The sequence below is a fragment of the Eubalaena glacialis genome, chromosome 3 (assembly GCF_028564815.1).
Source record: "Eubalaena glacialis isolate mEubGla1 chromosome 3, mEubGla1.1.hap2.+ XY, whole genome shotgun sequence".
NCBI lineage: Eukaryota > Metazoa > Chordata > Mammalia > Artiodactyla > Balaenidae > Eubalaena > Eubalaena glacialis.
Window position 1 is genome coordinate 43,843,115 of NC_083718.1, and position 14,012 is coordinate 43,857,126.

At 34.6% G+C, this 14,012-nt stretch overlaps 1 protein-coding gene and 1 pseudogene across 1 annotated transcript in view; both read left to right on the forward strand.

Moving 5' to 3' along the window:
* PPP2R5A (protein phosphatase 2 regulatory subunit B'alpha) overlaps positions 1 to 14,012 on the forward strand; it is a 101,366-nt gene that overhangs the window by 2,452 nt on the left and 84,902 nt on the right. The window lies entirely within an intron of this gene.
* On the forward strand, positions 4,187 to 4,285 carry LOC133089224 (U6 spliceosomal RNA; annotated as a pseudogene).

A 14,012-nucleotide genomic window follows, 5' to 3' on the forward strand; every position in this document is an offset into this window, starting at 1 on the left:
CATAGCTATAAAAGAATATCATCTTACCTATTAGGACATTGAACTACTATTCATGAATTTAAAATTTTAAACTTAACTAAAACATTATAGATATGTTTACCTTTTTATTTTTTTTCATTAAATTGGCAAATTATTTTTGCAGTTTGAAGGTTTGGTGCTAGTGTTTTTCTTTCATGTTTCTTTAATTTGCTTTTTAGTAAGATGTTCCTTATATTGTTTTTTTAATATAATATTTACTTATATTTAATAAAAATAATTGAATATTAAACATATGGTTGCTTCAAGCCAGGAGATGCAACTTTAATATATTTTGTTTTTAAAAGCCTAGCAAAAATATGCAGAGTCAGTATTCATCCAGGTTTCACGGTGTATTGTTCAACAAGTTGAAGGTGCCATTGAATGTTTTATTTATAGTATTTTGCTCACTAGTAGAGAAAAAAATAAAATTGGAACTTTAGTTTTATTCTATATGTTTTGCATGAAAATATAGTATTCTTTATAAGGAAAGTTACGTATTCAGGATAAATTTATGTAAATTTAATTGAGGAATAAGATTCTTACTTAGAATACCCACTAGGAAAAACTACTTTTACTCCAGATGCCAAAATGCTTGAAAAGTGGTTTTTTAAAAATTCAGTTGCTTCACTTGGTACTTTGGCAGTGTCTTTGATACCACAACGTTGAGTGCTTTTTCTGTCAGTAGTAGTTTTTTCCATTTGTGGCCTTAACAAAAACCAGTGGAAAGCCCTGTAATACATGTATGAAAGAGAATTTTTCTTCCTGCTCTGAAATATAATCTTGTTGTGGAGTGATTCAATGTCTATGGCCATCCAAAATCTTTTAAGTGTTTATGCCAACCTGCTTATGTTACACCTTGTCCACATGAATCTAAACTGGAAAGGTGCCGGCTATTTTCCTTAAAGCATGCTATGGGTAAAGATTAACAAAATAATCCCACTTTTTAATCTATAAGAAGTTTATTCGTGTGAAATAATTTAGTAAGTGGGTTGCAGGATTTTAATGGTGAAAATGTTCAGAGAAAATTCTGTTTTATTACAGAAAGTATTTAAAAAACAAGCCTTGTTAAAAGGATGTTTTAAAAATGAGAAACTTATGTGGGTCATCAAACTTAACTGCCTTATATTTTATAGCTTAAAAAAACTTTTTTTCCAAAATACTTGAAATTTCTTATGTTCATTCTGTAAGTTCCTCTGAGAACTAGGTATTAGAAAATAAAGGTAGGAACATTCTGTCAATCATTTTTTTCTGTATTTAAATTTACATTAGTATAATACTTAATTTTTCTACCTTAAACTTTTCCTCTGGTAACCAACAGTTAGGAGACTTTTAACTTTAAAAAAAAAATCAGTTAATTGGAAGCTTGTCAGTCTGTTTAACCTTTTTTGTGTAAGTCTCTAGAAGGATTGGTTTGGTAAAATAGTAGATGCCATACAGTTATATAACATTTAGCATTTACAAATTATTTTACACTATTCTTTAGATTTTTAAATTATAAAAACAGTATTGCTCATAATAAGTGAAATAGTCCAAAGTTGTATAACATCTAATCCCCGATATCCCTTGCTTTTTCACACCTAAGGTAATATTGTGACAATCCATAGCTCAATGTATTTTTACAAAAATTATATTTCATTGTGTTATCCCACCAACTCTGTGCAAGACCAATATTATTCCCAGATGAGAAAGCTGAGGCTTAAACAGCTTAGTTTCAGGCCTGTGATTACTTATCTGGATGGTGTTGCACCTGACACTGGTACCCAGGTTAAATGATTTCAGTATTTTTTGCTGTTATCCTGCTATATGAAATTTGAGCAGTATGATAGAGTTGGGTCATTGGGGTCAGCCCTGGGTCAAAGGTAAAATTTTAATCTTTCTGAGTTGCTTTCCTTATCTGTAAAATGGGGATAATACCTTCTATCTCCCCAGGATTTGGGGGATTAAGTGAAATAATGTAATTAGTGCCTAAAAATAGGCAAAGAATGTCAGTTCCCATTCTGTTTGATATTTGAAAATCCAGATCAAAGGTATTTTCTAAATGAAGGATTCACATAAATAGTAAACTTTGCTAGTGTACTTAATATATAATTTGTTTATAATCAGTTTTCACATATGATTTATGTGAAATGAGGTGAAGCTGTAACATCAGCATAAGTGTGGATGTGGAAATAGGGTAGAGTGACTATTTAAAATATTGAAAGTTGTAGTTAGAAGTTTTTTATCAAGCAGAGAAATTGAATTAACCAGTAGAATTGTATAGATGTGCATTTCTTATGGGAGACAGCCAGTAAATGGCAAAGAACAGAATGAAACTGGCTTTGAGATTGAAGTCCCCTTCAGATGAGGTAAAGAACTTACCAAGTTTCCTCAGTTTCTTTGTTGGTGTATTCTTAGAAGCTGGGTCCCACTGGAGGTATTTAGTCCGGTAACAGTGGTGCTCATTTGAAGTGCTTTGCTTACCTATAGGGAAAAAAAAATTTTGTTTTTCTTGATGTATGTGGTCTTTTAGGGTATCTGGAACAAGAACAATGACACGATTTGAAATTTCATAACTAACTTAACTTTTCTGTGCTGGTGAGGGACACTACTGACTCAACTTTTAAGGTTTATAGATTCCTTTCAAAATCAATTTCATTCTGTCTAAACCCAAAACCCGTTTTAGTAATTGGGGTGGCAATAAAGGAGAGTTGAAATTCATCTGAATATGTTAAAAATGTTTGTTTACAAAGGGATATAACATTTTACCTATTTTAGGACTGTCTTCTGGAAGTAATATTATATTTCTTCTGGTAGACTTATTTTTAAATTTTTAAAAACTTTTTAAGGATATACTTCTAGAGAAATTAATATAGTGTCTGTTGCTGGCCTTCACATGAAGGAAAAACTTCCATTTAAGTCTAATTTAACATCTTCAGAATTCCTATTTAGGGTCAAATTTCTTTTTCCCCCAGTGTTATTACCTCCTCTGATTCTTAATTGAATTTTGAATCCTTTTATGAAGTGCCTGTAAAGTGAGACTCCAGTAAAATGTATTTAAGTAAAATAGTGTGATCACTGGGATAGGGTACCATCCTGTAAATAGTACACTTAAACTGTCTTCCTGTATCATTGATGAGTCACAGTTGCTTTGGGCTAGTTGTTTAACCCCTTTGACCTTCAGTTTAATCATTTTTACTTGTAAGAATAATATTTTCCCTTGATAAAATCACAAAAATGAATTAGTCTTTAATGAGGTATTGCCTCTCTTTGGATGACAAAGACAGGTTTATCAACAAAAATCATAACATTTGGGAAATAATAGATTTTTGTGTGTTTTTAAAATTTTAACTTTTTAAATTGTAAAAAGCTGGGGATATAAACTAGCTTATTTTTATTTTATGTGTTTAGCAGTGTTCTCAACCCTGGCTGTGCACTTAAGAGAGTTTTAAAAAACATCAGTGCCTGGGTCCTACCCTCAAGTGATTCTAAATAAATTGGTCTAAGGTAGGATGCAGGCATTTGTATTTTTGAAAGCTCGCAGGATGATTCTGATATGCAGCCAGGGTTGAGAATCGCTGGTTTGGCCTTATCTGTCTATTGATTTAATTCATTAATTGAGACTTTATCCTTTTCTCTGGATACTCGCGGCTCATTACCCAGCCTGTTAACATTTCCTGCCCTCACTTCACCTCGTGCTATTTACTTTTCACTCTCTTAACTTTGCTGCCCCCTATGGCTAATCAGCTACTTTCCTGAAGGGGGATAGTGCTCTTGGATTCTGGAGTTTTAGGTGTGATGAGTTGATTCTATTAGATTTTGCTGTAGTTATCGTAATTAAAACTCAGCTATTATCCTTTGATACAAGGTGGTCAAGTTTTTTTTGTTTTTTTTTTCTCTGTGATTTTCGGAGCTGTGGCTGAGCTGTCAAGTAAAAGTGAGAACATATGATAGCAGTTTGCCTAGTTTTAATCCCATCATTCAGGGTAGCATGATAATCCCAACCAGTTTGGAATGTAAAGCTGATATTTGCTATATGTTCACAGCATTGTTCTGCCTCTTGAAGATTTAGAACTAATATTACTAGTGTATATGTTGACTATTAGGTGTTGAACAGATGAGATATGTTGATCATAACTGTTTTTGGTCATGCCTTATATTTATTTAGCATCAAGTAATGTTTTTCTTGTGGTTGCTTTGGCAGCACATATACTAAAACTGAAACTATTGAAGATTAGCATGATTCCTGCACAAGGATGACACACAGATTTGTGAAGTATTCCAGATTTTTGCAGAATAGACAGGGCATTTTAGAAAGAAAAAAAAAGAAAAAGAAATGTTTTTTGTCAGAGTGTCTTTACATCTATCATCTTAATCTTGACCACAGTTTTTTACTGAAGGCAGGGCAGCAAGGACCTGGGGCCGCTTATATTACATAACTCTCTTTTGTCTTTGGCCTTTCTGCTAACCAGTTTGAATGATACCTGTATTTGTTGATCTGTTGTGCTGAGTCAGTGTCAGTTATGTAGTGATGTTCTCCCTCCAGAATGAGATGGTAAAATTTTTGTGAAAGCAGAAGTCATCTGTGTTTTCATATCCTATTATAGTACCAAATACAGTGTTCTGTGCATAACAAGTGTGGTCATATAGGCGGAGTCACTGTTTTGATTAAGAAATTACCTGTTGGCCCTCCCTCTACACACATCCCCTGTTATTGATTATGCTTCCTTCAGTGGTGTTCTGTGCTATCTACCAGCAGATTGGTTCTCTTCTGTTTTGTGTTTTGTTTTAATATATTTGTGCCTAAATCTGATTCAAAGTTATGAATTTTGGGTTTTTAATACCATGATAATAAACAGTAAATGTAGGTTTGAAACAAAGGATTGTTTGCTGCTGTATTTGTGCTTTGCCAGTGACTGGTTTAAGTGACGTGTAACATTATTGATAGATTTATTTCTAGGAAAGGTATTGTGTAAGGTCTGTGTGGAAAAGTAATACTGGGTTGACTTCCAGATGTGGACAACTGTATATAAATATCGGGTAAACTGAAATAACTAGTTTCCAGTAATTTCTAAATTTGAGGTTCAATCTTTATTTATAAGGATGTCCTTGAAGGAGATGAAAGGAACAGATTTTAAATATATAATTACTTTCAGTGCATTATTATGTAATAGGGAACCTAAATGCTTTACTGAAAGAGTTTTACATGACAGGCTAGGTTTATGTGAAATGAGCTCTGCTTGTCTGGGCAGGATATTCACTAATGAGCAGTTTCAAACCACTTTTTATATATATCTTTTTGAACTTTTCCTTGAAGGAATTTGTTTATGTGGGTTTTTCGTGTAATGGTGAATTTTAGAAATCCTGCAGTTTTGATCAGATTTCTTAAAGAAATCTATTAGGATTTTTTTTTGTAGTTTGCCAAATATGATAGGTTCACATTATAAAATTCAGAGAACCTATTTCTAACTTGGATACTGAAGGCAAGGGATTTCTTGGGAACTGACTCCTCCTACTGGAATGGCGATGCTAATTGCATTTACTGTAACCTTATTGTGATGTTATATCTAGTTGAGCCTTCCAGTGCTGAATGGGACCTCAGAAGTCATTCTGGTTTAGCTTTCATTGGGAATGAGTTTCACTCTTGTTCTAAATAAATAGCTATCTTGTCATTTCATCAGAAAAGCTTTCTTTAAGGTAGGGAGAAGAAGTACAGGGTTTTTAAGCTCTTAGATACTCTCTCAGATTTTGCTTAGTTAGTGAGGAAACTGCATAAACGATAGTTAAAAAGACGTTAGGTGTATGAAACTAGAATTTTTTAATGACTGGGCTTAACTTGTAGTACAGGATAATAAAATATTAAATGTAGCTTCAAAAATGATACATTTTCTCTTTTTAATTGGATTTGCCGTTGATTCACACTCATTGATAACGGATATTCTAGAATTATAGCTGTTACCAGAAGATGATGATTATTTGAACTCATAGTTAATCCTGTGCCTCTAAATTGATAAAGTCAAAAGGATGAGACAGTTTTTGTCATAAGCTCTGAATTTTGATTTAGCAAAACTGGGTGTTTTTTTAAAACATAATTTTCCAAACAGACTTTTCTAAAGATAAACATCTGTTGAAGTCATAAGTAAAATAAAATATAATTTCTATAGGAATATATATTTGCTTTTTTTTTAAATTTGTACTACTGTTCTTCTTATAATTAGCCAGAGGAAAAAGATTTTGTTTGCCTGCTGTGAAACTAGATACATACTTTGCTTTCAAAATCTAGTACAGAAATATTTTCCTCTTTGATGTTCATAGTGCTTAAATTTTAGGTGAACCATTGTAGAGATGAAAACTTCACTCAGTAAAGTGAATAAAAGGATGAATGCTTTTTCTTTTGAAATTACATGTCTTTAGGGGCTTAGAGTCTGGTGGGGTAAATATAGACATGTAAGCCAGTGGTTTCAATTAGAGACAAGTGCTATGATAAGAGTAAGCAGTGAAAGCCTAGGGGAGTGTGTGAGGGACCCAACTCAGTTTTGGTATGTGAGGAGAGAGATCAGGGAAAGCTTCCTAGAGAAGGTGACAGGTAAGCTGAGACCTGAAAGGCCAGAGGTGTTAGACCAAGACACATGGGTTCTAAGAGGTCCACCTAAAGGACAGTATGGGCAACCCCAGAGGTAGGTGAGCATAGCATATGTTGGGAACTGCCAGCAATATATGTGGCCGTGATAAAGAATATTATAGTAGGGAACTGGCTAGAGAAGAGACTGGAGCAACAATTAGTGTCTAGGTAACAGCCTTGATGCCATGTCCTACACTTATTCCTGACAGTTGTGTGAAGAGTGTATTGGGAGATGAGAGTGAAGAATACTAGTTAATGCTGGCGCAGTAATCCAGGCAAGAGATGATGGTGGCCTTATCTAAGTGGGGATAGGTGGTATCACAGGGGGACTTGGTGAGAGGGAAAAATCAATGATGATACAGTTCTAACTTGTGCAACTAGATGTATGGTAGCAATTTACTGAAAGGGAAAAAGAGTGGAAGATCTGATGTGGGAGAAGATAATGGTTCTACATGTGGGACAGGTTGAAGTGCCTGTGGAAATGAAGAGTCTAGTAGGAAATTAGATATTTGGGTCTGGAGCTAAGTAGAAAAATCTGTGCTAAAAATAAAAATTTAGGAGCTTTAGATTAAAGGTGCCATTTGAAGAGATGCAACTGCTTATTGAAAATGTATATAGAATGAGAAGAGGGCAAGGAATACCATCATTTAGATGATGATCAAAGAAGAAGGAGCAACAGCTTGAGTGGAAGACAGGAGAGAGTAGAGACAAGGCAGTCAAGGGAAGAAAATATGTTTTTAATTGGGAGTGGGGTGGGGCTAGTAACAGTGAGAAGAGCTGCTAACAAGTCAAATAAGAATGGAAATGTTTCCATGGGTTTGGTAGTCTTCAGGCAACATTTGTGACTCTAGAGGGGTTTCAGAGGATTGATAGACTTGAAACCAGACTTCTCTAAGGAGAAGTGAGGAGTGAATGGAAATTGGGAAAGCCAAGTCAGTAAGTATGGACATCTCTTTCAGGAAGCTTGACAATTAAAAAAAAAAAATGTATCACTAGCTGCTGGGTGGAGAATGGATTGTAGCAGAACAAGATTTTTAGAAGGAGGATCAGTTAGGAGGTTGTTTTAATAGGTTAGATGAGGCATGATATGGCTGGGGCTAGGGTGGTAGCAGTAAAGGTGGAGAGAAAGAGATGTATTCACAATATAACTAAGCTAGGACTTGTTGATGAATTGTTTGGGGGAGATGGACAGGCAAAGGTAGGAGCCAAAGATGTTTCCCAGGTGTTTTAGCTCGGACAGCTGAGTTGCATAGGTCTACCACCACTGAGAAGGAATACATTAGAAAAAGAACCAGATAAAGAGGGAAAATCCAGAGTTATATTTTAGAGATTTTAAGTTTGAGATGTCTTTTGGAAACCTAGGTATAAACAGCAAATAGACTTTTGGATGTGTGAATCACAGAGTGCCCATTGGTAATTTCTATGATTTCTAAACATTCATTAAAAGATTTTCAACGTTGTTTATTAGAAAATGTTCAGAGTTTGGGATGCTGGCCACTTGGTCTTTTGGGCAAAATGGGATTATATATTCCCCATTCAGTGGAATGTCTGTGTATAAGACATTGCGCAATGGCAAGATGTCCTTGGTATATGTGTGAGGTAGATTACAAAATTTGTTGGGACAGGTTCATAAGTAGGGTTAGTTACTTAATTGGCTGTTTTCTGCCTTTATAAGTTAAGTGCTCCAGGACCTGAGGTCCATTATCTTCCTTCCCAGAATTAAGGCAGTCAATACTTGGTTTAATATTTATTGAATGAAATAATGAAGCAAATGCTATTAAATTGATTTAAAGAAAAACACCGTTTTGTATCATGCAGTAATTCACAATTTTATAATGATTTATAATTGAGTAATAGTTTACATACAGCCCCAAATTTAGCATTTTGTTGATGAAGAAACCAAAACAGGTAGGTTATATTCTTGCGCAAGTCATTTATAGCTTCATCTTCTCAATTGATTCGTCCTCTGTAATATGAAACCAAGATATGTATTGTCTGCACTAAAGCAAAATTAGCATGTTATTTTCTAACAGCACAAAGGAGAAATATTTGTAGTTGAGAGCCTTACAAGAGAGATAATGATTTCTTTTAGGTCGTGGGCAGGTAGGCCAGTACTGAAAGTAGGTTTTTCTAAGACCCTGTGAGGCAGAGGATCTTTATTTTTTAAATTCTTCTGGTATAAAAATGCTTCATTGATCTTTGCAGGTCTCCCTTTTAGCACAATTCTTCCCTTTTTAAAGTAATGTAAAGTTTTTCTGAAGAAGAAATTGGAGAACAGTTGTTTTATGAATGAGTACTGAGAAACAAGATGAAATGAACTTTTAATCACTCAGCACATTTGTGTCAGAGCTAGATTTATAATTTGGAGTCTCTACTCAAAGTTATAATGATATGTAATTAGCAGCTTTGAGGAATTATGGAATTATTATGGAATATCAAGACTGATTAGATTCTACTTATTTTTGCTTCTCTGTTCTCCTATACACAAGCTATGTACACACAGTTTTTGAAAACTTTTTTTTTTTTAAACTATGATCACATTAACATAGCACTGTCTTTCTGATCATTATTTTCCAATTCAAGGGAGGAAAATAAATTGGGGCAAGATAACTGAGACTTGGATATAAAAGTCAATTGGGCCAATTCATCTATCACTTTACTGATTTTATTCTCCTGAAAACTGAGAAAAACTGAAATTAGACAATATGTCATCTCTCTAAGTAGTTTTCTACATACATTTGTGACTAAATTTGAATCCAAACTGGAAATAAAGTAGCAAATGTAACAATGAAATGCTTTTAAGGTGCATTTAATTTTCACAGTCGTATTTCCTTCATAGGAAATTTCTATCATTCATGTAGGAGAGGTAAAAATAACCCAGGTTTTACTTAGCTACCAGATACCAGGCACTGATTTTGGTATTTCATATATTTTGATAATTCTGTTTTTAATTTGAACCACCTGTATAAGCTTACACATAATCATATTTTGATATTTTGAGAACTTTTTTTTTAAAAAAGATCTAGAAAAGTAGCTTCTCCTGTGGAATAGGAATGACTATTTTAGGATACAGTACTTGCTGTGAGTCATGAGTGAGTCTCAGTTTTCATGGTTTTCTAAAATAAAGTCATTTAAAGACTATGCAGTGAGAAATGTCATATTCTTAACTACCCTATTTCTTGTATAATGGCTTTATTATTTTTGTAAAAACTTATAGACTCACTCTTAAAAACAAGTCAATAGAAAGTAAAAATCCCCAGGCAGAGGAAACTTCTAAAATTGTGAACATCTTCCTATATTTTCCCATTAGTGAGATCATATAATGTATGTTGTTCTATAACCCATTACTTTTACTTTAATAGAATACTATAAATAGCATGTTTCTGAAAGAAAAAAATTAAAATCTATTTAGAATTGTTTCTGATTAAACTTTTTATTTTTGGAAATACTGAATCAAATCATTTTAAACCTTGATTATGAAAATTCCTTATGTTAAAAGAAGAGGAAATAACTTCTAAGAGTACTGGTGTTTAATTTTAGGGAGATTATACATGGATCTCCTAGAAAATCTGATTAAAGGAATCCATCATCTTCTCAGAAAATATCATATACAATATTTTGTATATAATTTCAGGGTCCTTGGATTTGCAGCACCACCGCCATGCTGAAGCCCGTCTCTGGTCAGATGGAGGAGGGAAGTGGGTGGGGTGTTTTGTGGCCCTTAGGCCCTGCTCTAGAGACTTGAACCACCTTGTTAAAGTAGGTAATCCTTTTCCTAACACAGTAGCAGGTGTTTCTTAGGAGTTGCAGGTAGAGTTAGCTGCAAGATGGAACCTCATCACAGCTATGGAAACCATCTATAAAGGTCTGTTTTAACACTTCTTGTTCCCCAAGGGTCCCAAATGAAACAAAGATGCTTCTAAAAACCTTTATTTAATGAATAGATTTTATATTCAAATTGAATTAAACAGATGACACAACATTCCATTTATTCTTCTAGGAGACTGTTTTTCAGTATTCTGCTTCTCAAGGTTCTACATTCCAAGAAATCCATATAACATGCTCCACTAGCTCATCTTCATTTCTTGTTCTTATCTTCTTTAAAGTGGTTTTGATAACAAAAGGTAACATAATTTTTTGAAATAAAAATTGAACAGTACATTTTAACCCTTTTGTAGTGTAGTAGTTGTGAATGTATTTGCATTTGAATGGTAATTGAGTAAAGCATGTAAATATTTATGCTTTTTAAAGTTTTAGATAGTATTCTAGGGGTTTTCTTAAAATGGTATACATTTGTATATTAGAATGCATTATCAAACTGGTAGGGTTCATGTATTCAAATTCCTAAGATGTGATATCTACAATTTTTCCTACCATTTTCAATTTTAATGAAATCATAGACCCTTACTTAAGTCATATTTAGTTACAGTGCTGTGAATCATTTGTTAATAAACGTTTCCATTGTTACCTTATAAAAGCTTGATCCTCTAAAGTTTCAAATAAAAGCTGATTTTAGACGCTTAGTTATTAATGTTCTAGGGGTATTGCCAAAAAAAGCTGCATGTCCTATATTCTGTGCCAGTTTCTTAAATTAGAATCTTGGATTGCATCCTCAGCGTGTCACTGTAGTGGTATTGCTGGGTTGCTATGATACGGTGCTTGTTCTGTAATTTGTAGCACGAATCTTATATGAGAGCCTACTTTAGGTTTCAAATATGTGAGCAACAGTAATTGGGAATATGTTATCTTTTTTCTTTAAGGAAAATTATACCTATAAAACTTATTTCTGTTACAAATTATGATACCTAGTACTTCAAACTATTCTTAGATGTAAAATAGAGGATTAACAATGAACAACTTGAAATAATTTGGTTATCCCTAAGAAGTTTAGTTTATCACATTGACTTTTTTTTTTTAATTAATTAATTTATTTATGGCTGTGTTGGGTCTTCGTTTCTGTGCGAGGGCTTTCTCTAGTTGTGGCAAGCGGGGGCCACTCTTCATCACGGTGCGCGGGCCCCTCACCATCGCGGTGCGCGGGCCCCTCACTATTGCGGCCTCTTTTGCCGCGGAGCACAGGCTCCAGACGCGCAGGCTCAGTAATTGTAGCTCACGGGCCCAGTTGCCCCACGGCACGTGGGATCCTCCCAGACCAGGGCTCGAACCCGTGTCCCCTGCCTTGGCAGGCAGATTCTCAACCACTGCGCCACCAGGGAAGCCCTATCACATTGACTTTTATGAAAATGGACAAGAAGTGGAAGACTTTATGATAATGAATATTTTAACATTTTAGTGTTCTTGATACTTGAGGTCTTGAGAGAAACGAGTATAGACTAGATTTTCTGGTAAGATTCATTTGAGACAGTACCAGCAAAACTATATTACGAGGGAAAACTCCAAATTATCTTACTGTACTGAATTTAATATTTTTTTATTCAATGAACTGTTCTTAAAACCAATACTACATAGCCATGTTAATAAAACTATTATTATCTCTTTTTAAAAAAATTTTATTGAAGTACAGTTGATTTACAATGTTGTGTTAATTTCCGCTGTATAGCAAAGTGATTCAGTTATACATATATATATTCTTTTTCATACTCTTTTCCATTATGGGTTTTTTTTTTAACATCTTTATTGCAGTATAATTGCTTTACACTGGTGTGTTAGCTTCTGCTTTATAACAAAGTGAATCAGTTATACATATACATATGTCCCCATATCTCTTCCCTCTTGCATCTCCCTCCCTCCCACCCTCCCTATCCCACTCCTCTAGGTGGTCACAAAGCACCAAGCTCACCTCCCTGTGCTAGGCGGCTGCTTCCCACTAGCTAGCTATTTGACGTTTAGCAGTGTATATATGTCCATGCCACTCTCTCACTTTGTCCCAGCTTACCCTTCCCCCTCCCCGTATCCTCAAGTCCATTCTCTAGTAGGTCTGTATCTTTATTCCCATCTTGCCCCTAGGTTCTTCATGACCTTTTTTTTTTTTTAGGTTCCATATATATATGTTAGCATACGGTATTTGTTTTTCTCTTTCTGACTTACTTCACTCTGTATGACAGTCTCTAGGTCCATCCACCTCACTACAAATAACTCAGTTTCATTCCTTTTTATGGCTGAGTAATATTCAATTGTATATATGTGCCATATCTTCTTTATCCATTCATCTGTTGATGGACACTTTGGTTGCTTCAATATCTTGGCTATTGTAAATAGAGCTGCAATGAACATTTTGGTACATGACTCTTTTTGAATTATGGTTTTCCCAAGGTATATGCCCAGTAGTGGGATTGCTGGGTCATATGGTAGTTCTATTTTTAGTTTTTTAAGGAACATCCATACTGTTCTCCATAGTGGCTGTATCAATATACATTCTCACCAACAGTGCAAGAGGGTTCCCTTTTCTCCACACCCTCTCCAGCATTTATTTTTTGTAGATTTTTTGATGATGGCCATTCTGACCGGTGTGAGATGATATCTCATTGTAGTTTTGATTTGCATTTCTCTAATGATTAATGATGTTGAGCATTCTTTCATGTGTCTGTTGGCAATCTGTATATCTTCTTTAGAGAAATGTCTGTTTAGGTCTTCTGCCCATTTTTGGATTGGGTTGTTTGTCTTTTTAATGTTGAGCTGCTGCATGAGCTGCTTGTAAATTTTGGAGATTAATCTTTTGTCAGTTGCTTCATTTGCAAATATTTTCTCCCATTCTGAAGGTTGTCTTTTGGTCTTGTTTATGGTTTCCTTTGCTGTGCAAAAGCTTTTAAGTTTCATTAGGTCCCATTTGTTTATTTTTGTTTTTATTTCCATTTCTCTAGGAGGTGGGTCAAAAAGGATCTTGCTGTGATTTATGTCATAGAGTGTTCTGCCTGTGTTTTCCTCTAAGAGTTGGATGGTGTCTGGCCTTGCATTTAGGTCTTTAATCCATTTTGAGTTTATTTTTGTGTATGGTATTAGGGAGTGTTCTAATTTCATCCTTTTACATGTAGCTGTCCCGTTTTCCCAGCACCACTTATTGAAGAGGCTGTCTTTTCTCCACTGTATATTCTTGCCTCCTTTATCAAAGATAAGGTGACCATATGTGTGTGGGTTTATCTCTGGGCTTTCCTTCCTGTTCCATTGATCTATATTTCTGTTTTTGTGCCACTACCATACTGTCTTGATTACTGTAGCTTTGTAGTATACTCTGAAGCCAGGGAGCCTGATTCCTCCAGCTCCATTTTTCTTTCTCAAGATTGCTTTGGCTATTCGGGGTCTTTTGTGTTTCCATACAAATTGTGAAATTTTTTGTTCTAGTTCTGTGAAAAATGCCAGTGGTAGTTTGATAGGGATTGCATTGAATCTGTAGATTGCTTTGGGTAGTAGAGTCATTTTCACAATGTTGATTCTTCCA